Raw genomic sequence first — 15,969 nt, forward strand, 5'->3', positions numbered from 1 at the left:
CTTCACGCACTAGAATGCCGCATTGACCCAGAGCAGCATCTCACTCCATAACCCACAGGGCTAAATCGCTGGCTTTGAAAGCAGACAAAGGCAGGCCAGCAGCACGGTTCAATTCTCGTAACAGCCTCCCCGAACAGGCGCCGGAATGTGGCGACTAGGGGCTTTTCACCGTAACTTCATTTGAAGCCTACTTGTGACAATAAGCGATTTTCATTTCATTTCCTAGCTCGATCTACAGCTCCTCCTCCTTTTGTCCTGTTCACCAATGCCAACTCTTTTTTCCCCAATCCTCCCTTCCCCCCATATATCTGGAATCAGGAGCGTAAACTCTGGTAATGCCGGGAACCAGGGTAGTTGCGTCCGTGCAAAATCCCGCACCTGCAGGTATCGGAACTCACTTCCCCTAGGCAACTTGAATTTCTCTCAAAACTCCGCCCACTCCACAAACCGCTCCTCCAGATACAGGTCCCTCACACGTTCTACTCCTTCCCTTCACCACCTCTCATATATCCCATCCATCCTACCACGTACAAACCTATGGGGCTGAATTCTCTGCAGCCCCTCGCCGAAAACGCTGCCAGCATGGGGGCGGAAAATCCACTTTCACGACAGAATTGGGCCCGGCGCCAGCCCGGCAATTCTCCGGGCCCCGAAAACCAGCGTGATCGCGGAGTACGCCGCGCGGCTGAGGGCCCATTGACAGAGGCCCGCCCAGCAAACCGAGTTCCCGACGGCGTGGGACGAACCACCTATTGCCGGTCGGGATGCTGGCGTGGCGGCTGCAGCCTCGGTCCGCGGCCTCCCTGGTGGGGGTTGGGGGGGGATCAGACACCGTGGGGGGCCTTATAGGCAGCCGGGGGTTAGATCCGCATGGTTTGATGCTCGGGTGCGCGGCCGATCGCGGGGGTGGGAGGGGGGGGTCTCATTTTCCCGACTGGCGCTGCGGTCCAAGTCCGCCATGGAGTTCGGCACGGCCGCTGGAGGCCACCGCCGTGCGCATGCACGGACACCAAACTGAAAGTGCGGGGGCCTGTATCCCCGTATCCACAGCTAAAGCTGCGAGGTTTACTCCGAGTCCCTGCTAGCTCCCTGCAGCATCCCTCCCACTGACCACATGTCCATTCCCCCGCAGACCCTCCAGCCAATGCGCCGACCCATCCGGGCAGCTCCCTCTCCAGTTTCGCAGGAGAACACCTCGGAGGGGAGCTCCAAGGAAGTCACGGACGAGGCGTCGCAGCTGTCAGCCCCACCCTCCACCAGCGCCGATACAAACACCTCGGTGGGAAATGTTAGTGGTCAGTCTTCTGGGGCACAATCTGGTGAGCACCACACAGATGATGATGCACATCAGGTGGAGGCAGGAACCCCCAGGTGAGACAGCAGTTAGAAGTCTGCTGGATTCCAGGACTCAGCTGGGTCTCAGCCTGAAGCTGAGCCTCTGGAACAGGTTTACCTGGAGCTGATGAAGATGATAAGGAGCGACCGGAACATTCAGGAGATGTCAGCGACACTCCAACAGATCCATGGCCAATTGGAGGAATCCCAGAGGCTACGGGTGCAGGAGATAATGCCGGCAATGTATGGCACTGAGGCCAACACTGCTCGGGTAGCGACCGCAGTGGAGAGCCGGGTGCACGACGCGGCACCATTAGCGAAGGTGTCCAGGGTGTCGCGCACAATGTCCGACTCATTGGGGGATATTATCCAGTACCAGGCTGACCTTGGTGAGGTTCTGCGGGACATATCCCACTTACAGATGGGAATGGCTGAGGTGCTGCAGAGCCACCTCATCATCCTCCTCCTCCTCCTCAGAGGTGGCCAGGTGTTCCTCGTCACCAACCTCCAGCTTATCGCCTGTAGCCATGTAAAATGGCTAACTCCCAATTAGAATGGCTAACTCCCGATTAGAATGGCCAAACCCCGATTTAAAATGGCGAATGGAAGAGGCTGATGGGAAAATCAGCCAACAGGACTCAAACAGACAGCTGCAGGTAAAACTGTGTATTCGGCTCTGGGGAAGCCAGACTGAATCGATACCTGCAGCCATCAACACAACAACACACCAGCCATCTGCATAGTAAGTGGCAATCCCGGGAACAATATGCTACAAATTAGTAACACAAAGCCGACCCAGACTTTCCGGCGCCAGCAGGAGCTTACACAAAGAGAGGTGAATGACCACCCCTCGATCAAGGAATCGCTCCAGCATTGGAGAATATCGAACCAAGTGATTGGGTCCAAGTCCAATCACTTGGAGCCAGGTACAAGGTCCGCCCCGAGAGGCGGGAAGCCCCTGGGGACTATAAGTATAGGGGCCAAGTTCAAATCGACCCTTCTTCCCTTCGTCTCCTCTCCGCACCCTTGGAGACCCTTCTGCTGACCTTTTACAACAGCCGCCAGAACGTAAGTCTTACTCCAACGCTCGCTATGAGATAGGCACTCCTGACTATCGACCTGTACCAGCTTTGAATCCCGCAGGCTCAGAACCCATATGAAAGGCCATTCGTTTCCCTGACCTGGTGGGCCACTCCCAAAGTTAAGTATTGGCCTGTTAGTTGTAGGAAGTAACTTAGAAGTAGAATTAATGTATAAGTATTGATTGCTGTATATAATAAATGTGCGTTGATTTAACTCTTACTAAGCGGTGTGTTGGATTATTGATCATTACTCGGACTTGAACCACGTGGCGGTATCAGAAAGATACCTGGCGACTCAAGAGCAAAGGTGATAGAACAAGAGCAAGGCTAAAACGAGCAAAACGCCCCGCTGCTGTGCGAGGTTGTGGAGGGCACAGCAGACCACCACAAAGCAGGCGACCCTCCGGGCGGTGTACTGGAGGGCACCAGCAGAGCGGTCGAGGCATCGGAATCTCAACTTGAGGAGTCTGATGCACCGCTCAATCACAGCCCGGGTGGCCACAAGGGCCTCGTACCGGGTCTCTGCTTCGGTCTCTGGCCTCCGTACCAGCGTCATTAGCCAGGTCCTCAGCGAGTCCTCCATATTCCCGCAAGAGCCTGCCAGCCATCCTGGGATGGTCCTCGATGAGGCCTGGGATGACCGACTGCCCCAGGATGTAGCTGTTGTGACACTCCCCAGGAAGCAGGCACACATGAGCATGATCTTCATCTGGTGGTCGCACACGAGCTGTATATTTGGGGGTGGAACCCCTCTGTAAACGTAGGGCACTCCCAGGTGGCCCGGAGAGCGCAGGGCAACATATTACCCCCTGGACCTGGGGCATCCCGGCGATGGCGGGGAAACCTGCTGCCTGGGCATCTTGCTGGTCTTGGTCCATGTCAAAGGTGATGTAGTTTTCCGCCCGGGCAATCAGGGCATCCATGACCTGTTGGATGCACCTTTGGGCTGTGGCCTGCAAGAAGCTAGGCAGGTCCCCACTCGAGCCCTGGTATGATCCCGAGGCAAAAAAGTTCAGTGCTGCAGTGACCTTGACAGCCGCCGGGAGTTGCCGGGAGCTTGGTGCTTCATGTGGCACATGTTCAAATGACCATCAATGCTTGTACACCCTGGGCCATCGCGGGCCACCCCCGCTGGGTCCCTCCCGGGCCTGATGGGCGGCTGGGTCCTCAGGGTGTGGGGCGGGGTCCGGCACATGGTCCGTCACCTCACGCATCTGCAGACGCTGCTGCTGCCATCACCTCCGGCCCAGCAGCAGCTCCATTAGGGCGAATTCTGGGTCCACAATCCCTGCCATAGCGTTTAATATCTGTAAGGAATTGGGAGAGGGTGTTTGTGATGAATGTATTCGCCTAATGCATGAGCTGTCTGTATAATGATGTGACCTATGACCTGGAAGTGATGATACGGGCTACTTCCAGGTACTGTACTGGAACCCCGGTGGGCTCCACCTCTGGCTCCGCCCTCACCGGGGCCATATATTGACCAGCCACCTGTGGGTGGCACTCATTTGTACAGCCGACTCCGGCAGGCGAGTTCATGGATAATAAAGCCTAATGTTCACTCGTTCTCACGGTCTCACAGTGAATTGACGGTATAACAGTGTTAAACTGACAAACAGCGGTGGCTCCAACCCGGACCCTCCATTCCCCATCAATCCCCCCTCCCACCCGGAAAGCCCTGCCCATGCACACCCGGCCACAGCGGGCACCCCTCACTGCACCCCAAACCCTGTAGCCCGAACACCCGCCCATAATGTCACTTGGACCAGGTGCTGGTCCCCTCCCGTGGCACTCACCCACACAACGGCCGTGGACATATGCTCGGAGCTGTGTCCCGACCCCTGAGTGCTCGGGTGTTGGCTGCTGCGTGAGTGGTGTTGCCTCCCGCAGTGTTCAGGTACACTGTCCAGGCATCAGGGTCTGATTGGGATGCTAGGCAATGACTCCCACATGCTACATGACCCGCCCACCCACGGGAATCCCCTTGGCATGTGTCAAGTGCTCACATACCCACGATTGCTAATTCCCGATTAGCGATCGCCTTCAGCTGCATGGCCAGAATCCTCGGCAGTCAGTGGGGTTATGGGGTGATCGGTGGGGCAAATGGGCAGGGACAAGGGTTGCCCCTGGAACGGATACACATGATCCAGTGTCTCCATGGTGGTGCCACGCGCGACCCCCCCCCCCCACCCCGGTTGCCTCCCCAAACCATCCTCCCCACCCTCCCATGACTGACCACCCCTGCACAGGGTCCCCTGCCCCTAGCCGAGGGTCCCCCACCCCCCTCCGAGCACTGGGGGGACAAGGCCAGTGCCCCGGGCTCTTTACCTGTGAGCAAAAATCGCTACTCACCTCCACGGCTCCCCGCAGAAGCCCTTCCGCCAGGTTCATGTATTTCAAAAGGAGTACTAATCGACGCCAGCGTGACCACTTGCTGGGGAGGCCGATGAATCATGAGAGGCCACTGGGTATGAGGGCCACTCTCGTTAATTCTATGGAAATAGGGCTTAAGTGGTGATAAATGGTTTCTCGCCGCTCTATGACATCACCTATGGGAGTGGGCCGGTTGCATCACAAAGTGTTTGGCACCTGGCGCAGTTCCCATTTTCGGCCTCTCTGGCTATTCACTGGCCAACGAGGCCGGACAATCACGCCCGAAGTGTGCGGTCTTTTTTCCTGTATTCTGCTGTTCATAATGACTGGTCTCTGTTTGTTCACTGGCTGATTCTGCCCTCCACCTGCTGCTCGAATCGACGGACTGCCCCGGTGTATCTCGGATGGGGCATGGATTTCCCAGGCACTGCTGCTAACCGCCTGTTCTGCTTTACATTTCCCTCCGCGACATGCTGCCACCCAAACCCCACCCCGCCACATCACCATTTGCCACCTCACAGAATCATGTGACATAATTCCCCCACAGAGACACATGAACCCCTTTTGCACCTTTGGCTTTTCCTAGTCCCTGCCCGCTGCCAGCCTCCTGATTCTTAGGATTTGAACAGCTGCTGGTGTGAAACCATAAAGATATTCAATGACGGGAGACCCAGCTCTAAAAGGTGCATGCAGTAACATGGATTAGACATAATGTGGTTGGATTGTTGGTTATGTGATTGATGTTGTGTAAGTGGATTTTCGATAGCTTTTTAGGAAAATTAAAACTCTTTTTTTTAAAGTTTAGAGTACCCAATTATTTTTTCCAATGAAGGGGCAATTTAGCGTGGCCAATTCACCTACCCTGCACATCTTTGGGTTGTGAGGGTGAAACCCACGCAGACAAGGGGAGAATGTGCAAACTCCGCTCGGACAGTGGCCCGTGGTTGTGATCAAACCCGGGTTCTCAGTGCCATAGGCAGCAGTGCTAACCATTGCGCCACCCTGTTGCCCTGAGGAAAAATTAAAACTCATGGAGTTTTTTCCCCATAAAATCCCTACAGTGAAGCCGGAGGCCATTCGGCCCATTGGGTCTGCACCGACCCTCCAAGAGGGCAACCTACCTTGGCCCACTCACCTGCTCTATCCCTGTAACCTGCATATCCTTGGACTGTGGGAGGAAACCGGAATACCTGGAGGAAACCCACGTAGACATGGGGAGAAAGTGCAAACTCCACACAGACCCAAGGCTGGAATTAAACCTGGGTCCCTGGTGCTGTGAGGCAGCAGTGTTAACCACTGCACCATCATGCCATTCCAAAGTTAAAGGGGACAGGGGCAGACTGAACATGAAAGAAGAGACTAGTGATCAACGGTTGATTTTTGTATAGTGTCGCCCTCCCCCCCTCAGGGACTGATGTTGGGGTCACTGCCCATTTTTATTTAGACTTAGGCTGAAGGGGCATAATTCTAAAGTGTCCAGATGACATAAAACTGGGAAATGCAGTAACAGTGAGGAAGATGACTATTCAACTACAATTTTAATCTCCTGGCCTGGCATATCCTTCATTCCACAATCGATCCAGGGAATCAGGCATATCTTTAAAAAATGAGGTGCCAATCTGGTGCAGCTATAATACAGGACTACTTGCGTGCACAACATTAAGCAATAAGCAGAGCTCAGCAATCCCACAACTAACGGATCAGATCAAAGCTCTGCAATCTGCTACATTCAGTTAAGAACGGTGGGGGACAATTGGATTATTAGTCAGAAGAAGAGGCTTCACAAACAGCCCCATGTAATTCCAGTGCATCTGCAACATTGGCATCTCTAGGACAATGTGGAAAATTGCCCAGAAAGCAGGACAAATCCAAACCAGCTAATTAACACACCATAAATCTACACTTGATCATTTGGAAGTTGATAAGTGTTCAAGCAAGCAGCACCACAGCAACAACCAGCTCATGGACGCTCAGTGTGGGTTCTGCCGGGGTCACTCAGGTCCTGACCTCATTACAGCCTTAGTTCAAACATGGACAAAACAGCTGAATGCCAGAGGTGTGAGTGACTGCCCTTGACATCAAGACAGCATTTGACGAGTATGGCATCAAGGAGCCCGAACTAACTGGAGTCAATGGGAATCAGAGGGGGAACTCTCCATTGGTTGGAGTCATACCTGGAACACAGGAAGGTGGTTGTGGCTGTTGGAGGTCTCCAGGACATCATTGCAGGAGTTCCTCAGGGTAGTGTCCTAGGCCAAACCATCTTCAACTGCTTCACCAAAGACCTTCCTTCCATCATAAGGTCAAAAGTGGGGAAGTTTGCGGATGACTGCACAACGTTCAACACCATTCGCGACAACTCAGACAACTCTGAAGTAGCCCATGTCCAAATGCAGCAAGACCTGGACAACATCCAGGTTTGGGCTAATAACTGGAAAGTACCATTCACACCACACAAGTGCCAAACAATGACCGTGTCCATCAAGAGAGAATCTAACCATCACCCCTTGACATTCATCAGTGTTACTGAATATTCCCACATTTAGGGTCACCATTGGTCAGAAACTGAACTGAACCAGCCACGTACATACAGTGGCTACAAGAGCAGATCAGAGGCTAGGAATCCTGTGGCAAGTAACTCATCCCATGCCTCCCCAAACTCTGGCTACCACCTAGAAGGCAACAACCAGAAGTGTGATAGAACACTCCATATGATAGAATAAGCTGGGCCGAGGGGCCTGGTCCCATGCTGTAAACATCTATGAGCACTCTTCACTTGCCTGGATTTATGCATACACAGCAAAACTAAAGAGTCTTTCTCCACACAATGCCCCACAAGGCAGCTGGCTTGATCAGCACCACATTCACAGTCATAAACATTCATTCCTTCCACCAGTGGCACACAGTGGCAGCAGTGTGTACTAATACAAGATGAACTGCAGCAACTCATAACGCTAAAGCTTTCTATAGGTATGTCAGGAATAAAAGAATGACTAGGGTAAGAATAGGGCCAGTCAAGGACAGTAGTGGGAAGTTGTGCGTGGAGTCCGAGGAGATAGGAGAGGTGCTAAATGAATATTTTTCGTCAGTATTCACACAGGAAAAAGACAATGTTGTTGAGGAGAATACTGAGATTCAGGCTACTAGACTAGAAGGGCTTGAGGTTCATAAGGAGGAGGTGTTAGCAATTCTGGAAAGTGTGAAAATAGATAGGTCCCCTGGGCCGGATGGGATTTATCCTAGGATTCTCTGAGAAGCTAGGGAGGAGATTGCTGAGCCTTTGGCTTTGATCTTTATGTCGTCATTGTCCACAGGAATAGTGCCAGAAGACTGGAGGATAGCAAATGTTGTCCCCTTGTTCAAGAAGGGGAATAGAGACAACCCCGGTAACTATAGACCAGTAAGTCTTACTTCTGTCGTGGGCAAAGTCTTGGAAAGGTTTATAAGAGATAGGATGTATAATCATCTGGAAAGGAATAATTTGATTAGAGATAGTCACCACGGTTTTGAGAAAGGTAGGTCATGCCCCACAAACCTTATTGAGTTCTTTGAGAAGGTGACCAAACAGGTGGACAAGGGTAAAGCAGTTGATGTGATGTATATGGATTTCAGTAAAGCGTTTGATAAGGTTCCCTACTGTTGGCTATTGCAGAAAATACGGAGGCTTGGGATTCAGGGTGATTTAGCAGTTTGGATCAGAAATTGGTTAGCTGTATGAAGACAGAGGGTGGTGGTTGATGGGAAATGTTCAGCCTGGAGTCCAGTTACTAGTGGTGTACAACAAGGATCTGTTTTGGGGCCACTGCTGTTTGTCATTTTTATAAATGACCTGGAGGAGGACGTAGAAGGATGGGTGAGTAAGTTTGCAGATGACACTAAGGTCGGTGGAGTTGTGGACAGTGCGGAAGGATGTTGCAGGTTACAGAGGGACATAGATAAGCTGCAGTGCTGGGCTGAAAGGTGGAAAATGGAGTTTAATGCAGAAAAGTGTGAGGTGATTCATTTTGGAAGGAGTAACAGGAATACAGAGTATTGGGATAATGGTAAGATTCTTGGTAGTGTGGATGAGCAGAGAGATCTTGGTGTCCATGTACATAGATCCCTGAAAGTTGCCACCCAGGTTGAGAGGGTTGTTAAGAAGGCGTATGGTGTGTTAGCTTTTATTGGTAGAGGGATTGAGTTTCGGCGCCATGAGGTCATGTTGCAGCTGTACAAAACTTTGGTGCGGCCGCATTTGGAATATTGCGTGCAGTTCTGGTCGCCGCATTATAGGAAGGATGTGGAAGCATTGGAAAGGGTGCAGAGAAGATTTACTAGGATGTTGCCTGCTATGGAGGGAAGATCTTATGAGGAAAGGCTGAGGGACTTGAGGCTGTTTTCGTTAGAGAGAAGAAGGTTAAGGGTGACTTAATTGAGGCATACGAGATGATTAGAGGATTGGATAGGGTGGACAGTGAGAGCCTTTTTCCTCGGATGGTGATGTCGAGCACGAAGGGACATAGCTTTAAATTGAGGGGAGATAAATGTAGGACAGATGTCAGAGGTAGGTTCTTTACTCAGAGAGTAGTAAGGGCGTGGAATGCCCTGCCTGCAACAGTAGTGGACTCGCCAACATTAAGGGCATTTAAATGGTCATTGGATAAACATCTGGCTAATAAGGGAATCGTGTAGATGGGCTTTAGAGCGGTTTCACAGGTCGGCGCAACAGAACGTGACTGTTCTGTGTTCTAACTCACCAAGGCTCCCTCGATGGCACCTTCCAAACCCACAGCCTCTGCCACCTCGAGGTATAAGGGCAGAAGACCCATGGGAACACCACCACCAATAAGCCACCCTCCAAACCACACACCATCCTAACTTGGAACTATATCGCCATTCCTTCACTGTCGCTGGGTCAAAATCCTGAAACGCCCTCCCTAACTGCCCTGCGTTTCAGGGGGCTGGCTCACCACCACCTTTTCAAGGGCAATTAGGTCTGAGCAACAAATGTTGGATTAGCCAGTGACGCTCACGTCCCACAGAAGAATTTTTAAAAAGGGTCTGGGATCACATGATCAATCCTCCAGGAATGCCTCAAATCATAGTTGGCAACTCCAGGTCCTTATGTCTCAAATTCTGCTGCGTTTGAGTTGAAAGGCTCCTTCAAAATGTTCCTTTGGTTGAAGAGCCTCGGTACATTTGGTATATTTGTGAAAAGCTGGGGTTGTGAACACGTGACAGGAGTCTCAGCTTCCTGTAGGCATAGGAAGCAGGTCTCAGAGGGAGAGTGAAGTCATTTCCTGAAACCACGGATAAATGCTGCCGAATGGAAAGTGAGAAACATGTGGTTAAAGAGCTGGAGCAAGAGACCTCAGCAGCCACACGCCCAGACAGCCACTGTAGCTTAACTGATCGGCATACAAAACATGGAACAGAAGATAATTAGCGCAGTAGTTGCCTGTGAAAACTGACATCACTCAAACCTCTTAAAGGTCATGCTAACAGCTCTCGGATGCAGGCAGAATGTGGTGAAAGGTCTCACATGACCTATTCTCGAGAAGCATTTTGGGGAGATAGCAGCATTGTGGTAATGTCACTGAAATGATAATCCAGAGGCACAGACTAAATTCCCTGGGGACGTGGATTCAAATCCCACCATTCAATTGAAAACTCGGGCGGAATTTTCCATTCCGGTCCTAAAGTCCCGTGACGGGGACAGATACCGGGGGCGAGATTCTCCGACCCCCCCCCCCCGCCGGGTCGGAGAATCGCCGGGGGCTGGCGTGAATCCCGCCCCCGTCGGTTGCCGAATTCTCTGGCACCGGATATTCGGCGGGGGCGGGAATCGCGCTGCGCCGGTTGGCGGGTCCCCCCCCCCGGGATTCTCCGGCCCAGATGGGCCGAAGTCCTGCTGCTAGAATACCTGTCCCGCCGGCGTAGATTAAACCACCTCTCTTACCGGCGGGACAAGGTGGCGCGGGCGGGCTCCGGGGTCCTGGGGGGGGGGCGCGGGGCGATCTGGCTCGGCGCGATTGGGGCCCACCGATCCGCGGGCGGGCCTGTGCCGTGGGGGCACTCTTTTCCTTCCGCCGTCGCCACGGCCTCCACCATGGCGGAGGCGGAAGAGACTCCCCTCCACTGCGCATGCGCAGGGATTCCGTGAGTGGCCACTAACGCTCCCGCGCATGCGCCACCCGGAGATGTCATTTCCGCGCCAGCTGGCGGGGCACCAAAGGCCTTTTCCACCAGCTGGCGGGGCGGAAATTAGTCCGGCGCGGGCCTAGCCCCTTAAGGTTAGGGCTCGGCCCCCCAAGATGCGGAGGATTCCACACCTTTGGGGCGGCGCAATGCCCGACTGATTTGCGCCGTTTTGGGCGCCGGTCGGCGGACATCGCGCCGATACCGGAGAATTTCGCCCCGGGAGTGTATCTTGCGGGAGGGGGCTGGTGGGAATTCAAGCCAAAGTAATAATAATAATATAATAATAATCTTTATTATTGTCACAAGTAGGCTTACATTAACACTGCAATGAAGTTACTGTGAAAAGCCCCTAGTTGCCACATTCCAGCGCCTGCTCGGGTCACAAAGGGAGAATTCAGAATGTCCAAATGACCTAACAACACGTCTTTTGGGACTTGTGGGAGGAAACCGGAGCACCCGGAGGAAACCCACACAGACACGGGGAGAACGTGCAGACTCCACACAGACAGTGACCCAAGCCGGGAATCGAACCTGGGACCCTGGAGCTGTGAAGCAACAGTGCTAACCACTGTGCTACCATGCAGCCCATGTGCACAATGCTGGCCTAATTAGTTATGCTGTCAGGGTTTTTCAATGTTTTGTGTGGCACAGAGGGCTGGATGGGGCCTGGCCCATCGTTAGATCCGGGTGCCTTTATTTAAAAGGCGCACAGACATCAACTCACCCACGATTGAAGGAGAAGGTGGTCCGCCAATCACAGGGATTTCCCGCCCCTAGATTCAGTACTACTCAGTGCAGTGGAGGGAGTGGCATCCTGGAGCCCCAAGATGGAAGGAGGAGGCCGGGCCACCTGATCAACCCTGCATGGGAGGGGGACTTCAGGGTGGTCAGGGCTCAAGGCCTCCATTCGAGGACTGCCCTGCAGTGCTGCTAATGGATGAATGACCTCATCCGCACCACCAGGATAGGTGAACCCTCAACTACTCACACTCACCTCACTGAATGGCAGAGGGGACATAGGCATTCATAAAAGAGCTACTCAATGTGACTAGGTGATGCCTCATAGCCCCACTGCAGTCCATCTAGTCTGCAGGTGCATCCATGACCCTTCCACATGGAGGGTTCAGATGCTGTTCGAGAAAGCGAGGGGAGAAGCATTGTGGGCACCAGCATAGACCTGAAATAACATGCCTCTGTGAGGCTTATCCTTCCATCCCCACTGACCCTCCGCACTGGTTTGGAGGTGGAATCATGAGAAAAGTACCTGAAACACAATTGCTCCCAACTCCATCTTTTCTCTTTGCACGGGAGATGTTGAGGCACAACAGAGAGAGAGAGAGAGAGAGTGAGGACAGCAGGCGGTCCTCCTGATTTCAGCAACCTCACTGACACCGAGGAACTCGCAGCACCCAGCATTACTGCCCAACAGTACCTCACCTGCAAATTGAGGACATGGTTTATATTTTTCTTATATACATGTACACCTGGTGCTATGTGCCCATGTATATTACATACATGTACACCCAGTGCCGTGCTCCCATGTTTATCACACACACCTACACCCAGTGCCGTGTTCCCATGTTTATCACACACACCTACACCCGGTGCCTTATCCCCAAGTTTAACACAGACACCTACACCCAGTGCCGTGTTCCCATGTTTATCACACACACCTACACCCGGTGCCTTATCCCCATGTTTATCACACACACCTACACCCGGTGCCGTGCCCCATGTTTATCACATACACCTACACCCAGTGCCGTGTCCCCATGTTTATCACACACACCTACACCCAGTGCCATGTCCCCATGTTTATCACACACACCTACACTCAGTGCCATGTCCTCATGTTTATCACACACACCTACACCCAGTGCCATGTCCCCATGTTTATCACACACACCTACACCCGGTGCCGTGTCCCCATGTTTATCACACACACCTACACCCAGTGCCGTATTCCCATGTTTATCACATACATGTACACCCAGTGCCGTGTCCCCATGTTTATCACACACACCTTCACCCAGTGCCGTGTCCTCATGTTTATCACACACACCTACACCCAGTGCCGTGTCCCCATGTTTATCACAGACACCTACACCCAGTGCCGTGTCCCCATGTTTATCACATACATGTACACCCAGTGCCGTGTCCCCATGTTTATCACACACACCTTCACCCAGTGCCGTGTCCCCATGTTTATCACACACACCTACACCCAGTGCCGTGTCCCCATGTTTATCACAGACACCTACACCCAGTGCCGTGTCCCCATGTTTATCACATACACATACACCCAGTGCCGTGTTCCATGTTTATCACACACACCTACACCAAGTGCTGTGTCCCCATGTTTATCACATACACCTACACCCAGTGCCGTGTCCCAACATTGAGGGGCTAGGCCGACGCCGGAGGAATTTCCACCCCGCCAGCTGGCGGAAACGGCCTTTGTTGCCCCGCCAGCTGGCGCGGAAATGACAACCCCGGGCGGCGCATGCGCGGGAGCGTCAGCAGCCGCTGACAGTTTCCCGCGCATGCGCAGTGGAGGGAGTCACTTCCGCCTCCGCCATGGTGGAGGCCGTAGCAGAGGCGGAAGGGAAAGAGTGCCCCCACGGCACAGACCCGCCCGCGGATCGGTGGGCCCCGATCGCGCGCCAGGCCACCGTGGGGGCACCCCCCGGGGCCAGATCGCCCGGCGCCCCCCCCAAGGACCCCGGAGCCCGCCCACGCCGCCTTGTCCCGCCGTTCAAAAGGTGGTTTAATCCACGCCGACAGGACAGGCAATTTATCGGCGGGACTTCGGCCCATCCGGTCCGGAGAATCGCGAGGGGGGGGCCCGCCAACCAGCGCGGCCCGATTCCCGCCCCCGCCGAATATCCGGTACCAGAGACTTCGGCAACCGGCGGGGGCGGGATTCACGGCAGCCCCCGGCGATTCTCCGACCCGGCGGGGGGTCGGAGAATGACGCCCCACATGTTTATCGCGTACATGTACACCCGGTGCAGTGTTACTGTGTTTATCACATCGATGTACATCCGTTGCCATGACCCATGTTTATTTCAAACACGCACACCCAGTGCCCTATCCCTATGTTTATCACATACATGTGCGCCCGGTGCAATGTCCCCTTGTTTATCACATACATGCACACCCGGTGCGCGATCCCCATGTTTTCACATGCATGTACACCCAGTGCCATGTCCACATGTTTATCACACACATGTACATCCGTTGCGTGTCCCCATGTTTATCACAGACACCTACACCCAGTGCCGTGTCCCCATGTTTATCATATACATGTACACCCAGTGCCGTGTCCTCATGTTTATCACACACACTTACACCCAATGCCGTGTCCCCATGTTTATCATATACATGTACACCCGGTGCTGTGTCCCCATGTGTATCACACACACTTACACACAGTGCCGTGTCCGCATGTTTATCACACACACCTACACCCAATGCCGTGTCCCCATGTTTATCACACACACCTACACTCAGTGCCATGTCCTCATGTTTATCACACACACTTACACCCAGTGCCGTGTCCCCATGTTTATCACACACACCTACACCCAGTGCCGTGTTCGCATATTTATCACACACACCTACACCCAGTGCCGTGTCCTCATGTTTATCACACACACCTACACTCAGTGCCATGTCCTCATGTTTATCACACACACTTACACCCAGTGCCGTGTCCCCATGTTTATCACACACACCTACACCCAGTGCCGTGTCCCCATGTTTATCATATATATGTACACCCGGTGCTGTGTCCCCATGTGTATCACACACACTTACACCCAGTGCCGTGTCCGCATGTTTATCACACACACCTACACCCAATGCCGTGTCCCCATGTTTATCACACACACCTACACTCAGTGCCATGGCCACATGTTTATCACACACACTTACACCCAGTGCCGTGTCCCCATGTTTATCACACACACCTACACCCAGCGCCGTGTCCCCATGTTTATCACACACACCTAAACCCAGCGCCGTGTCCCCATGTTTATTACATACACCTACACCCAGTGCCGTGTCCCCATGTTTATCACACACACCTACACCCAGTGCCGTGTCCCCATGTTTATCACACAGACCTACACCCAGTGCCGTGTCCCCATGTTTATCACACACACCTACACCCAGTGCCGTGTCCCCATGTTTATCACACACACCTACACCCGGTGCCGTGACCCCATGTTTATCACACACACCTACACCCGGTGCCGTGTCCCCATGTTTATCACACACACCTACACCCAGTGCCGTGTCCCCATGTTTATCACACACACCTACACCCGGTGCCGTGACCCCATGTTTATCACACACACCTACACCCAGTGCCGTGTCCCCATGTTTATCACACACACCTAAACCCAGTGCCGTGTCCCCATGTTTATCACACACACCTACACCCAGTGCCGTGTCCCCATGTTTATCACACATACCTACACCCAGTGCCGTGTCCCCATGTTTATCACAAACACCTACACCCAGCGCCGTCTCCCCATGTTTATCACACACACCTACACCCGGTGCCGTGACCCCATGTTTATCACACACACCTACACCCGGTGCCGTGACCCCATGTTTATCACACACACCTACACCCGGTGCCGTGTCCTCATGTTTATCACACACACCTACACCCAGTGCCTTATCCCCATGTTTATCACACACACCTACACCCGGTGCCGTGTCCCCATGTTTATCACACACACCTACACCCGGTGCCGTGTCCTCATGTTTATCACACACACCTATACCCAGTGCCGTGTCCCCATGTTTATCACACACACCTACACCCGGTGCCGTGTCCTCATGTTTATCACACACACCTATACCCAGTGCCTTGGCCCCATGTTTATCACACACACACCTACACCCAGTGCCGTGTCCCCATGTTTATCACACACACACCTACACCCAGTGCCGTGTCCCCATGTTTATCACACACACCTACACCTGG

The sequence above is a fragment of the Scyliorhinus torazame genome, chromosome 2 (assembly GCF_047496885.1).
Source record: "Scyliorhinus torazame isolate Kashiwa2021f chromosome 2, sScyTor2.1, whole genome shotgun sequence".
Classification (NCBI taxonomy): domain Eukaryota; kingdom Metazoa; phylum Chordata; class Chondrichthyes; order Carcharhiniformes; family Scyliorhinidae; genus Scyliorhinus; species Scyliorhinus torazame.